The following is a 19,438-nucleotide window of genomic DNA, read 5'->3' as shown; positions in this document are numbered from 1 at the left end:
TCACTGCTTTGGACTCAGGGCATTTCACAAGACCCTAATGAGTATTGGGAAGGAAAAAAAAAGTATTAAATGGTGGCATTAAGGAGGAGACTGTAAAGCACTGAATATTCTTTTTTTTAATGCCAGATTGGAAATGTAATTGAGTGAAGCAGGCCCCGGGTGGTTGGAAGCATTGCAAAGTGCATGGCCCGCCTAAAGGTGGCAGCTGCTACCCAGCAACCATGGATCATTGCCACATTGGAATTCAGAACCAGGTTTGGCAGATATTCCAGTGTTTGTGGAAAAGAAAGAAATTCATATTTTAATGTGAGCTCTCTAAATTTTTGAGTGTTGATGTTAACAAAAAAAAGTCTTTGTGAGCTGACTCAAATAAGTCAGGAAGTTCCTCCTTGTTAAATGAAAAAGCATTATGTACTTGACCTTGGTCTTGCCCCTCCCCAATTTTAATCAAAGTCCTTAAAAGCATTTAGAAAATATTTAAGTGACAATTATTTCTTATGTCAATTTTTCCTTGAGGAGCATCAAGAGAAAAATGTATTTCCTTCCAAAAGCCATTGGTTGAAGACCAAGCAACTCTAATCATTTGGCTAATATGATTGTTTATATATTTCCCAGTAATCAAATAATTGTTCTCAGTTGATAAAGGGGAAGAGTATTTAAAAGGTTATTTTTAAATTACAGCAATACAGGTATTTTTTGAAACAAAGGGATATTGCTTTCAATACATTTTTTGCCTAAAATAGATGGTCTCTTTCCATATCTCTTCCAAATCTCTGAACGAATTCTCACGTTTTTTCAAAATTGTTGCTGTAAGCATGGTTAAATTATATCACCTCTATAGCCAGACTCTCATATTCTGAATCCAGTTCTGATGTTGCTAGCTACTTCACCTTGTGTGTCTTACCCATATTTCTTGAGTCTCAGGTTCCTCATCTAGAAAATAATGGTCATTTTGGGATCAACTTCAGAGGCTTACTATGAGGATTTTGTAAGGAAATCTTTAAAGCTATCAGTGATAGAAAGTGTTCCATACATCTTAGTTATCATTATGTCCTTTGAAGTCATTCTTTTTTCCTGGTTTACATGGAAATACTGCTGCAGATGTCAGAAGACACATTTTTCTCCCACCTGAAACATTGCACATTTGTAGCAACCATCTTCATAGAGGAAAACAGAATTCTTATTCACTGCTGCACATATTTAATGTATTTTTGAGATCACTCTACCCCATTTCTGGTCTTTATAAAGTTATCATAAAATTATAAGTGTCTTTGACAATTATCTAGTTACTAGACACAAAAGTATCAATACATGGGAACTCAGAGAGACTGACTGATTTGCCTGGGCTAAATAAATAAGAAAGTGGCAGAACTGGGACTAAAATTGTGTTTCTTTGTTTTGCTTTCATTATATATTTCTATCTAAATATATTTAAGTTGAAATTGTAAATATTAAAAAAATTTGAATGCCTTAATTCATAGACTTTCTCCATTAAATTGGAAAGAAAAGGCTACATTAACAAGAGAAAACCATTATTTTTATAGGGAAATTTTGTCAATTAAGCTGCAGTATGCCAAACATCTGTGTACCTGTCAACCAATTCTACATGATTGACATAGTTTGCATTCATATACAGATATTCCTGCATTTTGAGATCTAGTTTTACACATTGACATTTTAATATAAATGATCAATAGAAAATCATATTCCATGGGCATCATGAATGAGTCAACAAATTTATTTGGCTTACTCTAAATAAATATTTCTTAAATGTCACATTTGCACAGCATTAAAAGTTTTAAGCAAATACTCGTGAAGCATGCCCCGTGACACTGATGATTGGATATATTATCTTGTCTCTTTCTAATGAAGAAAACAGTGTAGTTGCCAACTTTATATGAACTAAGGGAAGTTCTCTGACCACATGAGATGTTATTTCAAAGTAGATTTCCTTTGGAAGGATGATATTATGCTAAAATAATATGAGATTTATTTTTATTGCCCACTAAAGAACTAAGGAAAATACAATGCCATGGAAATTGTTATTTTAATGCTGTATTCAAAAGAATAAAAGTTAAATATAGAACTTTGAATTGCTTTTCTTCTCTCCTCACTGGTAGTATATGTTCGTATTCTGGAGATTGGGAAATTCAACTTCACACAACACATCCAGCTAATCAGATTGCAGAAACATTGTGGTTTCCATCATTTCCTTATCAGTGACAGTCCATTAAAAGCTCTAACCCCATGGAGTGAATTTCAGTTTTAAACTTTTGCATTCTGAAAACGGTCTTCCCAAGACCATTAATAGATAAGATGGATGCCACATTTGTTGACAGTTCAAGATACTTTTACCCCACTAGAACTGTTTTGAAACCAACAACAGACCTATTATCTTCTTTTACAAAGAAATTTTATAGTGCTATTTTAGTGAATTGCAAAACTCTGAAGGAAATTTTACTTTTATTTACCTGTGTTTTTGTTTCCTTACACAATGCAGTAAAATATGTACAATGTGTGTTTGTAGTCTACATTTGAATTGCATCCTTTCAGAAAAATTGAATAGGTCTACTAAAAACAATTTTCCTTTCAAGTGCGGCATGCTTTGTCCTTCTGAGAACAGAAAGATGATGATTTATTCCTGGATTCTTAATAGTTTTGGTTGCAATAAGTTAGTCATTATCACAATTGAATGTCAGGATTGTAAAATAATCAAAACAGCCTTTCCAAACTTAGTGTGGAGAAACTGAACAAATGCAAGCACAAAGATATGACTTCACCTCCTGACAAAGAAGGAGGAGGAGATTCCTGCCCAGACTGATGTCCCAAAGAAACAACCATGATTGTGAGGCATGGCATCCAGGGGGAGTTAAAGTCTTACTATTTTAGGTAGTTTTTAAAATTGAAAATGTGTACAAGTTTCCTTCCATGAATGTAGTTAGAACATGTCAAAAAAGAACGGAATTCAACTCTCTGAATTCAGTCTCAGAGGTTTCAGAATAGTTTCAAATAGTAGGGATAGTCACCTGAAGCAATTAGGCTTTTGAGAAGAATGGCATGTGGGCCACTGCTCTAGCTGTCCCTGAATGGGGACTGGAGACAAGGGCACAAATCTAGGTTTCCGGAGCTGTCCAAACAATAACTAGTGCCTTTGAAATATAAAATTCAGGAAACAATCAATGCATACTTAGGATTATTTGGTGATACAAAAAGTGCAGAAATAAATATGCCTGGAGATGGAGATACAGCTACTGATCTACAGTGCACAGAAAACTGGATACACTGAGTAGAGTGACAAATTCATGGTGTGTTGAAGAGAAGAGCTGTGTTGTCCTGTCAGGTACTGAGATTAAAATCTGTTTACAAAAAATAAATAAATAAATAAGAAAAAAAATCTGTTTACAACATTCAGCAAAAGAGGGTTGGCTCCCTTTGGAAATTTATTTGTACTTCAAAGGATGCTAAATAGAAACAGGATCGAAGATATGTTTGAAAGAAATATGCTGTATTTGAAGTGGAGTCATCTCCCATCTTTAGTGAAAATAGCTCCATAATATCCCAGAAGCCAGGAGCACTATAGAGAGATTGTTTGGGTGGAATTACCAAATACACTTACTTACATTAAATTAATATCAATAATAGTCAATACACTTTGATCATTTTCTATGTATAGTAGTATACTTTATGTGGCTTATGTTATTTAATCTCTTCAATTAATCTATGAGGAGTCACTCAATGTTTGTCAACATCACAGATTAATAAATTGAGTTTAATACAGATTAGGTATCTTTCCTCAAGATTATGAAACTAGAAAGCATCAGAATAAGAGTTTTCAAACCCTTATTTAGCAAGGCAGTATATACTTCCTAATGCATATGATTAAGAAACAAGTTATCTCATACTTTATGTATATGTTATTTGATACTAAGAGACTCAGTCAATCCTTCTGAGGGTACAGGTAATGGTAAACGCTTTTTCTTTCCACCCAAAAGCTTCAGATAAAATGTTTTTAAGTGAATTGACTGTAAATAAAATTTTAATTTTATCTTAACAATATGCTAGAAAGATAGTTTTAAAAGTTTTTCATAATTCAAGATGATTTATATAATTTATATAATGTTCACATTAATTAAAACATGGTAACTGGGGTATACGTATGGATAATTAGAGTAAGTTGGTAAGCTAAATGTTCTGTCTAACATAGATTATAAATTTGAGTAGACAAGAAAAATATGTTGCAATATCCATTTGAGCAACAGCAGCTTCTTGTTACAAACACCATGCTTAATATAACTATCCCTAGATATAAGTGAAAAATATCGATTATCACAGTTTTGCTTTTTGCTTTTTTAGTAAACAAAAGAGATATTAAGTTTCAGAATGATGAGCTCAACTTTCTTATTCCATGTGTCATTAGGATGTGGTATATAAATATTCTCCAACTTTGCTCTATATCTTCACAACAACGTGCAATGATAAACTAATGCTTTGCAATCTGAAAATTACATTTGTCACTTTTTTCCTCTAAGGGTGTCAGATTGAAAAACCTTTCTCATTTATGATCTGTGCTTCAATTACAGTTGAATTCAAGACTACATGAAAGAACTTGGTGCTGACAGTATTCAGTTTTCACATGGATATGGTTTTCCAAGACACCATAGTTTTCTGCTCCTTGTCCTTACTCATCTGTCTACTTGCCTCTTAGATTAAATATTCTCAACAAATATGCTTATTTGAAAGGGTCTTGTTTGAATTTTAATGTTATTATTTTGCTGCCCCATTTATACCTTATACTTAAACAAATTGCTTCTCCCCACTGCTGTAGCTTGTTACAAAGTCTCCATTGTGGATTACAAAAAGGTTTCATAATATCTGACCCTGAGGTGGCTAACATGATTCCAACACAGTATCTACAGGATAAATCCAAGCACCTCAAGGATAGATAGGTGTAGAAAGATCAAGTTAACAAAAACTAACACTTATAATATGAAAAAAAAAAAAAAAACTAGAACAACATGCAGTGCTTAACAAAATAATATACTGAGAAGAATATGAATATTACAATGTCTATATTTGTTGTCACTCACATAGAAGTATGGTGTTATCATTAGTCATTGAATTAGCCTAACTAGATTTTGATGGCTAAGAACACTCTCCAAATAGGCATCTTGATTTTTTCCACTGAGATGGGATTGGAATTTCAGTTCTCCAACTAAGAGATGTTTTATATCAACCCAACTTGACATAATTAGCCAATTCTCAATTTAATGTGTCATCCAATCTCTCCCCACTGATGTTCATAAATTTTGTATACACTCTGATTTCATTGGATTATTCATTATTTTTGACTTGACTCTCTATTCCAAGGGAAAAATAAAAGGTTTTATAGTACATTATAGTAGTTGCTAGATCATATACCTAAATTTTAGCTTCTTTTCACATTTATAATCATAAATCTATTAAATTAATTTCCAGAACATTTTGGAATATAGGTGGATTGAGATACTCATTCTTGTCATGTTTAGATACGTCTGTTGGTACTTATGCTTTCTTTGAATTTTATTAAACATTGAATTGATTTTATCAAGTATAAAAATATATTCTCTCTTAAGATTTAATTGCTATTTACTAGTGATATTTGAGATTTGCTTTTTTTAAAATAATGCGAGTCAGTCTGTGGTTTGACACAGCAAAGTCCATTTCAACTTCTAGCCCAGAACTATTTAAATAATGTGAGAATTAGTTGATTTTAGGTATATGAAAATTTCCTTTCTAAAGACCTGTGATTTTTGTACCTTTCAACATGGTAGTTCTTGTAGATCTTTTAAAAAATTTCTTCATTATTATGGTACTATTCAGTATTCTTCTCATACATTAATCAATGATGCTAATGTATCTTAATATAAATAATCAATTTTATTTAGTAATTAAATAAATTACCATAGAATTATTTTTAAAATACCTTATGATTTTACAACATTTATATTAGGAGTCATCAAGCTCTAAACTATTTTTCCTGAAGAGATCTGGCAAGATTTTATATAAATTTTGAGTAAATGCTTATTTTTGCCTTTTTTCTACTTTATTTCATATTCACACCACAATAATGACTCTTCTAATTTAAAATATAAACCATAGAGATTTCCTTAAAGGTGGCAGGGGAGGACTGGAACTGTCAAAGACAGAGTGACAGGTGGGGTTGGGAATAAGTGAATGGTCTTGAGAGACTCAAAGTTGCTGGCAGCTTGGAACTGCACCTGGTAGGACAGTGGATGGATCTTGCAACTGTACACTTTGGACATAAACTGGTTAGTGGGCTGCTTGGGCCGGCATTCAGCATGCACCATGAAGAGCAATGTGAGGGAAACTGGTACCCAAGTAGGGGCCTTCTGTGTGGTGCTGCCTCGATGGTGTCTTAGGTGTGGAATTGTCCATGCACTTGGGGCAGTAGAGCTTCACCAGGGCCTCACCTGGGGTGTCAGAAAGGCTATTGGAAAGCATTGACTTGTTCTCACAGTGCACGTGGGGCAGTAGCCGAACTCTCCCTGCTGGGACTTTTCCAACATCTGGGTGGTGCCATGGTTTGTGAGGATATAGGTGGTCTGGGTGAACCCATACAGCATCTTGGCTGACTGCTTAATCAGGGTTCTCTGGTTGGGGTTGTCTTCCAGCTCTTCATCAGGCTCCAGGTTCAAGATCATGTCTAGAGCTTGTCTACAATGAGGCACCTGCTCATTGAGTTGACTGAGATTAAATTTGTCCTGGATGGAGTCTTCATCCACTTCACAGAAGAATTCATAGTCATGGAGCCCACAGAACCAGTATAAATAACACTTCCTGATGTTTAAATCATTTTTTTTAATTTGTCATTTATTTTTCCTTACTGATTTCCTGATGCTTCTTTGTCTCTGTAATTTTGCTTTCTTGAGTGATCATAAAAGTCTTTGAAAGTTAGGGGTCTTTTTTTTCTTTTGTTTTGCAAAGCATGTCATGATTAAAATGTGTTTCTACTTATTTTAATGAATTAATAAATAAAAATATCGTAGGAATGATATTTTTAATTTCTATGTCCTTTTAAGTGTCTATTGAACATAGTATCGGTAAAGACTAGTAACCACATCAAAAGAGTTCAGCTCAATGGATTGATTTCACATGTCAGAAGATACCTGCTTAGTCAGACTCAGATCAAAAACAGAATACCAATAACCTAGCACATTCTCATCTCAGTAAAAATTGTTCCAGTTAACTGCTCTCATGACTTCTAAAACCAGAGATTCATCCTGTCTTTTTTTGTACTTAGTATTGATAAATTATGCATTATGCACATTACAGACGATCAATTCCCATTGTGTGAGTATTCCACAATTTTTACGGCTTCTCCTATGAGTGGATATTTATGTGGGTAGCACCCAGTTTGGGCTTACAAATAATGCTATAATGAATATTCTAGTGCATGCCTTTCAGTGAACTTATGAATGCACTCCTGTTGGGTTTAGGTATATATATAGGAGTGGAGCTGATTATCTTTGGAACTGTGTATCTTCAGCTTTTGTAAATACTGCAGTTTTTCAAACTGTCCTTATGCTTGAGGTTTTTTTTTTTCTATTGATACCATTTTTTTTAGTACATCTTTATTGGAGTATAATTGCTTCACAATACCATGTTAGTTTCTGTTGCACAACAAAGCAAATCAGCCGTATGCATACAAATGTCCCCATATCCCCTCCCTCTTAAGCCTCCCTCCCATCCTCCCTATCCCACCCTTCTAGGTCACCTCAAAGCACCGAGCTGATCTCCCTGTGCTATGCTGCTTCTTCCCACCAGCCAACTAATTTACATTCGGGAGTGTATATACATCAATGCTACTCTCACTTTGCCCCAGCTTCCCCCTCCCACCCCATGTCATCAAGTCCATTTTCTATGTCTACCTCTTTATTCCTGCCCTGCAACTAGGTTCATCAGTACCATTTTTTTTTTAGATTCCATATATATGCATTAACATATGGTGACATACTTCACTCTGTATGACAGACTCTAGGTCCACCCACCTCACTACAAATAACTCAATTTAGTTCCTTTTTATGGCTGAGTAATATTCCATTGTATATATGTGCCACATCTTCTTTATCCATTCCTCTGTCGATGGACACTTAGGTTGGTTCCATGTCCTGGTTATTGTAAATAGTGCTGCAATGAACATTGGGGTGCATGTCTCTTTTTGAATTATGGTTCTCTCAGAGTATATGCCCAGTAGTGGGATTGCTAGGTCATATGGTAGTTCTTTTTTTAGTTCTTTAAGGACCCTCCATACTGTTTTCCATAGTGGTTGGATCAATTTACATTCCCACCAACAATGCAGGAGGGCTCCCTTTTCACCACACCCTTTCCAGCATTTATTGTTTCTAGATTTTTTGATAATGGCCATTCTGACTGGCATGAGGTGATACCTCATTGTAGTTTTGATTTGCATTTCTCTAATAATTAGTGATGTTGAGCATCTTTTCATGTGCCTTTTGGCCAACTGTATGTGTCCCTTGGTGAAATGTCTATTTAGGTCTTCTGCCCACTTTTTAACTGACTTGTTTGTTTGTTTGATATTGAGCTGCATGAGCTATTTGTATAATTTGGAGATTAATCCTTTGTCTGTTGTTTTATTTGCAAATATTTTCTCCCATTCGGAGGGTTGTCTTTTTGTCTTGTTTATGGTTTCCTTTGTTGTGCAAAAGTTTTTAAGTTTAATTAATTAAGTCCCATTTGTTTATTTTTGTTTTTATTTCTGTTACTCTAGGAGGTGGGTCAAAAAAGTTCTTCCTGTGGTTTATGTCACAGTGTTTTTCCTATGTTTTCCTCCAAAAGTTTTATAGTGTCTGGTCTTACATTTAAGTCATTAATCCATTTGGAGTTTATTTTTGTGTATGGTGTTAGGTAGTGTTCTCATTTCATTCTTTTACATGTCGTTCTCCAGTTTTCCCAGCACCACTTATTGAAGAGGCTTTCTTTTCTCCATTGTATGTTCTTGCCTCCTTTGTCATAAAACAGGTGTCCATATGTGCATGGATTTATCTCTGGTCATTCTGTCCTGTACCATTGATCTATATTTGTTTTTGTTCCAGTACCTTGCTGTCTTGATTACTGTAGCTTTGTGGTATAGTTTGAAGTCGGGGAGGCTAATTCCTCCAACTCCATTTTTTTTTTACTCAAGATTGCTTTGGCTATTCAGGGTCTTTTGTGTTTCCATATGAATTGTAAGATTTTTTGTTCCAATTCTGTGAAGAATGCCATTGGTAGTTTGATAGGGATTACACTGAATCTGTAGATTGCTTTAGGCTATATAGTCATTTTCACAATATTGATTCTTCCAATCCAAGAACATGGTATATTTCTCCATCTGTTTTTTGTCATCTTTGGTTTCTTTCATCAGTGTTTTATAGTTTTCTGAGTACAAGTCTTTTGCCTCCTTAGGCAGGTTTATTCCTAGGTATTTTATTCTTTTTGCTGCAATGGTAAATGGGAGTGTTTCCTTAATTTCTCTTTCTGATTTTTTGTTGGTGGTGTGTAGGAATGCCAGAGATTTCTGTGCATTAATTTTGTATCCTGCAACTTTATCAAACTCATTGATTAGTTCTAGTAGTTTCCTGGTGGTATCTTTAGGATTTTCTATGTATAGCATCATGTCATCAGCAAATAGTGATGGTTTTAATCCTTATTTTTCCAATTTGTATTCCTTTTATTTCTTTTTTTTCTCTGATTGCCATGGCTAGGACTTCCAAAACTATGTTGAATAAGAGTGGCGAGAGTGGACATCCTTCTCTTGTTCTTGATCCTAGTGGAAATGCTTTCAGTTTTTCACCATTGAGTATGATGCTTGCTGTGGGTTTGTCATATATGGACTTTATTATGTTGAGGTAGGTTCCCTCTATGCCCACTTTCTGGAGGGTTTTTATAATAAATTGGTGTTGAATTTTGTCAGAAGTTTTTTCTGCATCTACTGAGATGATCATATTGTTTTTATTCCTTAAATTGTTAATGTGGTGTATCACATTGATTGATTTGCATATATTGAAGAATCCTTGCAACCCTGGGATAAATTCCACTTGGTCATGGTGTGTGATCCTTTTAATGTGCTGTTGGATTCTGTTTGCTAGTGTTTTGTTCAGGATTATTACATCTCTGTTCATCAGTGATATTGGCCTGTAGTTTTCATTTTTTGTGATACCTTTTTCTGGTTTTGGTATCAGGGTGCTGGTGGCTTCGTATAATGAATTTGGGAGTGTTTCTCCCTCGGCAATTTTTTAGAAGAGTTTGAGAAGGATTGGTGTTTGCTCTTCTCTAAATGTGCTCTTCTCTAAATGTTTGATAGAATTCGCCTGAGAAGCCATCTTGTCCTGGACATTTTTTTGTTGGAAGATTTTTAATTATGGTTTCAATTTCATTACTTGTGATAGGTCTGTTCATATTTTCTAATTCTTCTGGGTTCAGTCTTGGAAAATTGTACTTTTCAAAGAATTTGTCCATTTCTTCATGGTTGTCCATTTTATTGGCATATGGTTGTTTGTAGTAGTCTCTTATAATCCTTTGTATTTCTGCAGTGTCTGTTGTGATTTCTCCTTTTTCATTTCTAATTTTATTGATTTGTGTCCTCTCCCTCTTTTTCTTGATGATTCTGTCTAAGGGTTTATCAATTTTGTTTATCTTCTCAAAGAACCAGCTTTTAGTTTTATTGATCTTTGCTATTGTTTTCTTCATTTCTATTTCATTTATTTCTGCTCTGATCTTTATGATTTCTTTCCTTCCTCTGACTTTGGGTTTTCTTTGCTCTTCTTTCTTTAGTTGTCTTAAAAGTAACATTAGCTTGTTTATGTGAGATTTTTCTTGTTTCTTGAGGTGAGATTGAATTGCTGTAAACTTCCCTCTTAGAACTGCTTTTGCTGTGATGCATAGGTTTTGGGTCATTGTGTTTTCATTGTCATTTGTTTCTATGTATTTTTTATTTCTTCTTTGATTTCTTCAGTGATCTCTTGGTTATTTAGGAGCGCACTGTTTAACTCCCATGTTTTTTTGTGTTTTTTACAGGTTTTTTCCTGTAATTGATTTCCAATCTCATAGTGTTGTGGTCAGAAAAAATGCTTAATAGGTTTCAATTTTCTTAAATTTACCGAGGCTTGATTTGTGACCCAAGATGTGATCTATCCTGGAGAATGTTCCATCAGTACTTGAGAATAAAGTGTATTCCATCACTTTTGGGTGGAATGTTCTATAAATATCAATTAGATCTATGTGGTCTATTATGTCATTTAAAGTTTGTGTTTCCTTATTAATTTTCTGTCTGGATAATCTGTCCATTGGTGTAAGTGAGGTGTTAAAGTCCCCTACTATTCTTTTGTTACTGTCAATTTTTCCTTTCATGGTTGTTAGCATTTGCCTTATGTATTGAAGTGTTCCTATGTTGGGTGCATAAACATTTATAATTGTTATATCTTCTTTTTGGACTGATCCTTTGATTATTATGTAATGTCCCTCCTTATCTCTTGTAACAGTCTTTATTTTAAAGTCTATTTTATCTGATACAAGTATTGCTACTCCAGCTTTCTTTTGATTTCCATTTGCATGGAATATCTATTTCCATCCCTTCACTTTCAGTCTGTATGTGTCCCTAGGACTGAATTGGGTCTCTTGTAGACAGCATATATATGGGTCTTTTTTTGTATCCATTCAGCCAGTCTGTGTCCTTTGGTTGCGGCATTTAGTTTATTTACTTTCAAGGTTATTATCGATATGTATGTTCCTATTACCATTTTCTTAATTGTTTTCGGTTTGTTTTTGTGGGTCTTTTTCTTCTCTTTGTGTTTCCTGCTTAGGGAAGTTTCTTTAGCATTTGTTGTAAACTGTTTTCATGGTGCTGAATTCTCTTAGCTTTGGTTTGTCTGAAAAGCTTTTGACTTCTCCATCAAACCTGAATTAAATCCTTGCTGGGTACAGTAATCTTGGTTGTAGGTTTTTTTCTTTCATCACTTTAAGTATATCCTGCCACTCCCTTCTAGCTTGCAGGGTTTCCACTGAAAAATCAGCTGATAACCTTACGGGGATTTCTTTGTATATTATTTTTTTGTTTTTCTCTTGCTGTTTTTAATATTTTTCTTTCCATTTAATTTTTGTTAATTTGATGAATATGTGTACTGGTGTATTCTTCCTAGGTTTTATCCTGTATTGGGACTCTCTGTGCTTCCCGGATTTGGCTGACTCTTTCCTTTCCCATGTTAAGGAAGTTTTCCACTATAATCTCTTCAAATATTTTCTCAGACCATTTGTTTTTCTCTTCTTCTTCTGGGACGCCTATAATTTGAATGTTGGTGCATTTAGTATTGTCCCAGTGGCCTCTGAGATTGTCTTCAATTCTTTTCATTCTTTTTTTCTCTTCTTTATTTTTCTCCTCAGCAGTTATTTCCACCATTTTGCCTTCCAGCTCACTTATTCATTCTTCTGCTTCCACTATTCTGTTACTGATTCCTTCTAGTGTATTTTTCATTTCAGTTATTGTGTTGTTCATCTCTGTTTGTTTGTTCTTTAGTTCTTCTAGGTCTTTGTTAAACACTTCTTGTATTTTCTCAATCCGTGCTTCCATTCTATTTCTGAGATTCTGAATCATCTTTGCTATCATTACTCTGAATTCTTTTTCAGGTAGATTGCCTATTTCCTTTTCATTTACTTGGTCTTGTAGGTTTTTACCTTGCTCCTTCAACTGTGACATATTTTTTTGCCATCTCATTTTTTTTTTTTTAATGAGTAGGTTGTGTTCCTGTTTTACTGGTTGTTTGGCCCGAGGCTTCCAACACTAGAGTTTGTAGGCTATTGAGTAGAGATGGTCTTTGTGCTGAGATGAGGACCTCTGGGAGACCTCACTCTGAAAAATATTCCCTGGAGTCTGAGGTTCTCTGTTAGTCCAGTGGTTCAGACTCGGAGCTCCCATTGCAAGAGCTTCCGCCCGACCCCAAGGTCATGAATCAAGATCCCACAAGCCATGTGGGGCAGCAAAAAAAAGAAAAAAAAAAAAACAGTAACAAAGTAAAAATAAAATTAGACTAGGAAACTAACAGATTTATTAGAAAGAATGTAAAAATAAAAATATATATGAATCAACAACTGGAGTGTACATCAGTACCCTATAGTAAAAAAGAGGAGGAGGGAAAAGGAAAAAAAAAAAGGTGGGGGAGGGAAGGCCTTGGCTGTGGAGAGCGAGGCCTAAGCAAGGGTGAGGTTTGGGTGGTGTATGGGACCAATGCTCAGGACCCACAGGGCTGGAAAACGTCCTAAGGGCTGTGGGGGATGGGGCTTATACTCAAGGAACAGTAGGAACCCAGGCGTGCCACCCACCCCTGGTCTCAGAGGGTAGGGGACCTCACCTGGGAGCCTAGCAGGGGCAGAGCAAATGCCCTCCTCTCCTCTCCTGCTCCTCTGGTCTGGGGTCTGGGAGGGTCCCTCCTGCCTGCCTCTCTGATCTCCCAGGCCTCTCTCCTATGTCCCCAGGACCAATACGGTAGGGGGAAAAGGGGGCCTTGGAGGGCAGGGGACCAGCCTGGGAGCTCAGCAGGCTCCCTGTGCCCAAGTGAGTAGGGTAATCACCCTCTGCTCCTCTCCTGATCCTCCTGGATGGCCCCTCCTATCTGCCACTCCTGATCTCCCCAGCCTCCCTCCTATGTCCCCAGGACCCATGCGGCCTGGATGGGGCTTTGAGGGGAGGGGGAATTGGCTTGGGAACTCAGCAAGCTCCCCAGCCCAAGGGACACCAATGCTGTCTGGGCTCCACTTCTCCCCCATCGGTCTGCCTACATCCTACTCGTTCACTCTGAGGTTCCTCCTGTCTCCTTGGGGGTCAGAGTCCCCTACCAGTGGCTGGCAGGCACCCTAGTTGTGGGGAGAAGCTAACTCTGTGTGTTCCCACACCACCATCTTGACTCCTCCCCTGTGCTTGAGTTTTGAGGTACATAATTTACTTTGATATTTATAAGAAATCTAAAAACTCAGCTTTTATTTTCCTATTTACACAAACTTTCAGAAATATGTTTTAACTTCAAAATATTTTATCACATTTTGTTATAATTACTAGTTTTATAACATTGTGGTAAGAAAATGTGATGTAAACCCTTATAATTTATCTGTTTTCAAGTGTGTTGCAATTTATTTTAAAATGTCCAAAGTATGTTGGAAAAATAGGAGACAGAAAGTGGATAGAGTGAGAACATAGTTACATAGAAAGAACAGTCTACAGTTTAGTAGTTAAATGACCTCAATTTCCTTTTTCTATTATCTTCCTGTTATGTTGAAATTTTTTCCTTTTACATACTATCATTGATTTCTTATTAACTTCTTTTTTACCTTCTTATCATTTTTTTCTAACACTCAATGGTTTCAGACTAATCATATCCCTAATTTGGACTGGTATATTTGTAAATATCAATTGACATTTCTTTCATTCTTCATCACTTTTTAAATAGTTTTTGTATATAATTTTTTTTAACATTTTTATCAAACATTTGGGTAATTTGTTTCTCTCTGTGTACATGTAGTTATTGCATCTTTAAAACTCAGACTTTATACTTTGCTTTTGATTCAGGAATTTAACCCAAAAAAGGATTATTGCTGTGACATTTATAATCAGATTAATGTTTCTTGTTGTCTTAGGGCCTCTAGTGTGGCTGTAATTTTTAGATTTTGTTTTTTACTTTCTTAGCAGTATTTTTTAATCTCACCTAAACCCATTTTTGCCTCATTATTCCTTTCTCATTCCAGCCTGTTCTTCCCATCTAATTAGTTATTGCTGTTTTATAGACATTATGTATTTTTATGTGATTATGACAACAAAAGTTTTCCTGAAATTCCTCCTAGGTCATTGAGTGTTTTTTTGACACATATGTACTGGGCTCTTATTTTCCAAAAATGATTCTAGGTCTTGGGGACTGATCAACTAGCAAGAAAAACTTGAGTTCTTACACTTGAGGAACTTGAATCTGACAGGGGCAAGGGGGGCAATCAATAAAATATTTGGAAAATAAAAGAATAAACATAGTAGATAAAAATTCATGTTATGAAAAAAATCTAACAGACCAAGAATTTTCATAGTACATTGGGGCAGTTGATGTGGAGTGGTCAGGTGTGGCCTCTGTGAGGAATGAAATTGAAGGAGTAAGCCAGGCGATAATGTGGGGAAAGCCATTTCCAGACAAAGAAATATCCTGTGCAAAAGACTTAAGTCAGCTCTAGTATAAAATACATCCTCTCACCTTTGGAAAAATATTACTTTCATGTACATTTGCATCTTTACACTGTCAAAGTATCATTATTTAGTTTAATAAAGTCTTTGCTCCAATTATCACAAACAAATGTAGAAATGCATTATCTCTTCTTTGGATGAACTTAATCTGGATACTTTATCAGAATATTTTAAGGTATATCATGAACTACAATTTGTTAATATAAAACTTAAAGAGCCAGTTAAAAAATATGAAGTTGATTTTTTATCATTAATTTAGAACAATTTTACATGCTTCCAATTAATTTAGAGATTACCAAAAAAGGGGCATTTAAAAAGCATTTGATCTTCAGAAAACCTTTACTAAGTAATTATAAGCTCTTAAGATCACTTTCCTTTAGGGCTTCCCTGGTGGCACAGTGGTTGAGAGTCCGCCTGCCGATGCAGGGAACACGGGTTCGTGCCACGGTCCGGGAAGATCCCACATGCCGCGGAGTGGCTAGGACCGTGAGCCATGGCCACTGAGCCTGTGCTCCACAACGGGAGAAGCTGCAACAGTGAGAGGCCTGCGTACCGCCAAAAAAAATCACTCTCCTTTGAAAAGGAAAGCATGTGTTCTTTTGTGTAATCCGTCTTAAACTTTAAAGTTTTTCATTCTGGGCAAAAGAAGTTTGCTCAATATTTTCCAAAATAAATATTTCTAGATGCACAGTAAGTTAGCAAAAGACGAGAATTTGAGCTATGTAAATTTTGAAAATTTTAGTGGATTATGTTTGTCACTAATTTCTAGTACTGAATCCTCTCACTAGATCTTTTTAGAACTTATTTAGTTTTTTGCTGTTGTTGTTTTTTTTTTTTTTTTTTTTTGCGTATTACCTTTATTTTGCAGAAAATGTTTTGCTCATTGTCTTTGGCTATTTTTTTCAGAAGAAAAATATTGCCATTGTATGTTTAACAATACAAGAGGCAATTACATATGCTCAAAATAAACACATTCTATTGGGCAGAACAGTGAAATTTCCATTGCAGTTAAAGTCTGTTGTCCTCAACTATGAATTTATTATTTTGTCCCTAACAGCTTAACTATAAGTATGATAGCTGTCACAAAAGGGACCTGAAAACTACTCTGAAGAAACAAGGGATGCAATTGAAAGTATGCTTTTTATTTCACTAAATAAGACGAGTTGAGTTTATTAATTCTAGTGTGTCAAATCTTCTATATTCTGTAAGAGACACAAAAAAATAAGTTTCTGGATCTTAGCAAACAAAATTTTATTATGATCAAGTAATGGTGATTTAATAGTCCAACTGAGTTTTGTTTCCATACTTAAATTCATCTGTAGCATATAAAGGCAACATAGGACAACACTTGTGTTGCAGATGATGGGTGGGGTTATTTTTTTGATGAACAAGAGGACATATATTCCTTTTCATATTTTAAAGTGAAGTTAATAAGATTTTTTTTTCTTTCTTGACCTATGAGACTGTCATTTTGTACCTAGATCAAATCCTGAGTAAAACTGGTAGACATAAAAAAAAAGTAGTGTCTATTTTAAGGAAAGGCTTTGGTTTACATGGAAGGTGGTGACAGGGATATCCATGAGGTTATGAGGCCAAGGTGTGATATTGGCTGTCAGGAATATCTGTGGCCACGACATGGTTCTTATAGAGTGAGAATCCTGAGGAGAAGGGACCTGAGATTATTTGGGTAAGATAGTGTTCACTGGGAAGGTCTGGACTCCCAGCCCATTAGGTAGCTATGCTGTCTGAGACCCTGGTGTGAAGGTGCTCTGCTAGCTGACCACAGGTTGGGGTACTGATGCAGTCCTGTTGTGCTCAGGAGTAACATGATAGTATGTACACACATGCTGAGGCTGGGCTAAGTTCATGGGATCAGATCATGGACAACTTGCAAATGAATTGTCAGAATAGGTTGGAGAATTTTTCCAATGAGTGTATGGGCTAAGTATGAGCTTGTCCAAGTGAGGAGGAGTCCTAGGCACGGCTTTGAGGACAGGGACAGGGATGTGTGAACTGTGGTTCCTCAGCATAGAGCATTTTTCACAGCCATGGGTGGAGAAAAGTGAGACAGGACCTCCAAACTGAGGATGGGGGTTGACAGCAGGTAGAAGGAACTGAGTCCAGGGATAAGCTACTTCCATTAGTAATACCCAGGTTGCTGTTTGTCTCTGGGTTCTTCCATCTTATCTTTGTGATCCCTGCTTCTTTTTGCATCACAGCAAGCCCTTGCAAATCAGTTTTATGTAGTTTTAAGAGCTGTAATCTCTTTCTGGTAAGCCTTGACAGATATGCATTGAGTCTTGAGAATGCCGTGGCTGGTAGTCATCCCCTGTAGACCCTCAACTCATACTATATGAATTTAGAGCTTTTATTTATGTAAGGAGTTCAATATGCACATATGAATTGGACTGACCCCCCAGGCACCCACTCTCTGTTCACACACTTCCAGAAGTGGTTGCTCTCCATCACAAAATCCAAGATAAAACAACACATGGTGTTCGGGTCCAGGCCAGACATACTCAATTTCAGCACTGGGAACATCCTCCTGCTGTTATTGGTGACCATCACCTGGTTGGTGAGCTCTCTGAAGTACAGCCATATCTAACTTTTCTTGGTTGACACTGGGGTCACCCTTCTCCCTGCCAGCCTGTAGCTCTCACTTCAAGGAGCTCAGCTGGTGGTCCACTCTATTGCAGGCTATTCTACAAGTTCCGGACACCAAGGGAGATTGTCCTCTTGCTGACCCTTCTTCATGGCCCTCCAACCCAGACTTACTTACCCAAGAGCCATATTTAACTCCTTTCAACAGCCACTCTTCCAAGAAAAGGAGCAGCAAAGGTCCACAGTTCCCAGGCAGAGACCTGTGAGGAGAAGACTTGAAGGTAGGGGAGGGGCAGAGGGGTGAAGATAGAGGATAGTCCCCTTGAACTCCTGCAAGGCATGACTAAAGTAGCTCTTTGTGGCATTGGATTTGCTTTAAACAATTAAAAATCAGACTATTGACTAGCACACAAATATTTATAAAATATACAAATAAAACTATTGATATCTTTGAAGCCCATTTTTAAACAAAAGGAACATTTTTAAATGTGCCAGGATATAAATTATGGGTACCTCAGGATTATTATAACTTTTCTATAACATTTTATTAGATCTTTATGGTGTTTTTAAAAATGTTGGCCACTGATATTTGAAATTTGATAGGTATTTATAAAGTTTCCTCAAAGGATTCTTATGACAGCTAAAATTTTTGCCTATTTAGACAGACACTTTTGGCTGGCTACTCGGTAAAGTACCACATGCTGTGATTATTACGTTTTGTGCTTTCCAAGTCAACACCCAGATGCCTGTGAACCTGACCTGCACAGAGTAGTTATTTTGGTTCTTTAAACTGCCTGCCAAACTGTTACAGTAGCTTTTACATATGGACAGATGGCCACTTCAGAACAAATCAAAATATAATATTTGGTCTCTGAACTTACTTTTGAATTCAAATCTTTGAAGATGAATGCTAACTCAGATTGAATTTTGGGTTTGACTAATTGTTTTGATGTTCTTAGGCAGTTTTCATGAAACATATTTGATCAAATAACTTAACATGGACTTCACTTCTTATTAGTTGTATAATGTCCCTTCTGGTGTGTTAAATGCAATAAAAATTTGAGCATATATACTAATATGTAGCTCCTACCCAGCATATGATGAACAAAATATGTATTAACAAGAGACATCAATCCATTTCTGAGGTTATGCACGTAGTTTACTGCTGAAATGCGGTAAAACTTTAAAATTTGTAATTTCTGGTCAGAGTTTATGAGAAACATGAATATGAGCAAGATAGGTAAATTTAGTGTTTTTTTAACAAGGTAGGTATGGCACAGACTTCAAACTATAACACAGATTTCAAGCAAACAAGGGTAATTACATTGATTTAAGCAGTTCTTTCCCATTTATTCATATATTTTTTTGTCTTAATTCAGACCTAGCTTAATTCACCCCTCCCTCCCTCCTTTCCTCCCTCTCTCCCTTCCTTCCTTCCTTCCTTCCTTCCATCTTTCCTTCCCTTTCTTCTGTTCTGCCTTTCTTTCTCCTATCTCTTTAAACTGCAGTCCTGAGTAAAATGGATGGTTTCAGATTAACCTAATTAATTACAACTAAATAGCCACTTAT

The 19,438-nt window shown here is 36.0% G+C and overlaps 2 pseudogenes; both read right to left on the bottom strand.

The window, feature by feature from the left end:
- Nucleotides 1-6,146: 6,146 nt before the first annotated feature.
- On the bottom strand, nucleotides 6,147-7,347 carry LOC132514340 (casein kinase II subunit beta-like; annotated as a pseudogene).
- A 9,600-nt stretch (nucleotides 7,348-16,947) lies between these two features.
- Nucleotides 16,948-18,846, bottom strand: LOC132514345 (T-box transcription factor T-like; annotated as a pseudogene).
- Between the last annotated feature and the right edge of the window lie 592 nt (nucleotides 18,847-19,438).

The sequence above is a fragment of the Lagenorhynchus albirostris genome, unplaced genomic scaffold (genome assembly GCF_949774975.1).
Source record: "Lagenorhynchus albirostris unplaced genomic scaffold, mLagAlb1.1 scaffold_202, whole genome shotgun sequence".
NCBI classification, from domain to species: domain Eukaryota; kingdom Metazoa; phylum Chordata; class Mammalia; order Artiodactyla; family Delphinidae; genus Lagenorhynchus; species Lagenorhynchus albirostris.
Note: the sequence above shows the minus strand (reverse complement) of the source record. Positions and strands in the feature narration are given on the sequence as shown.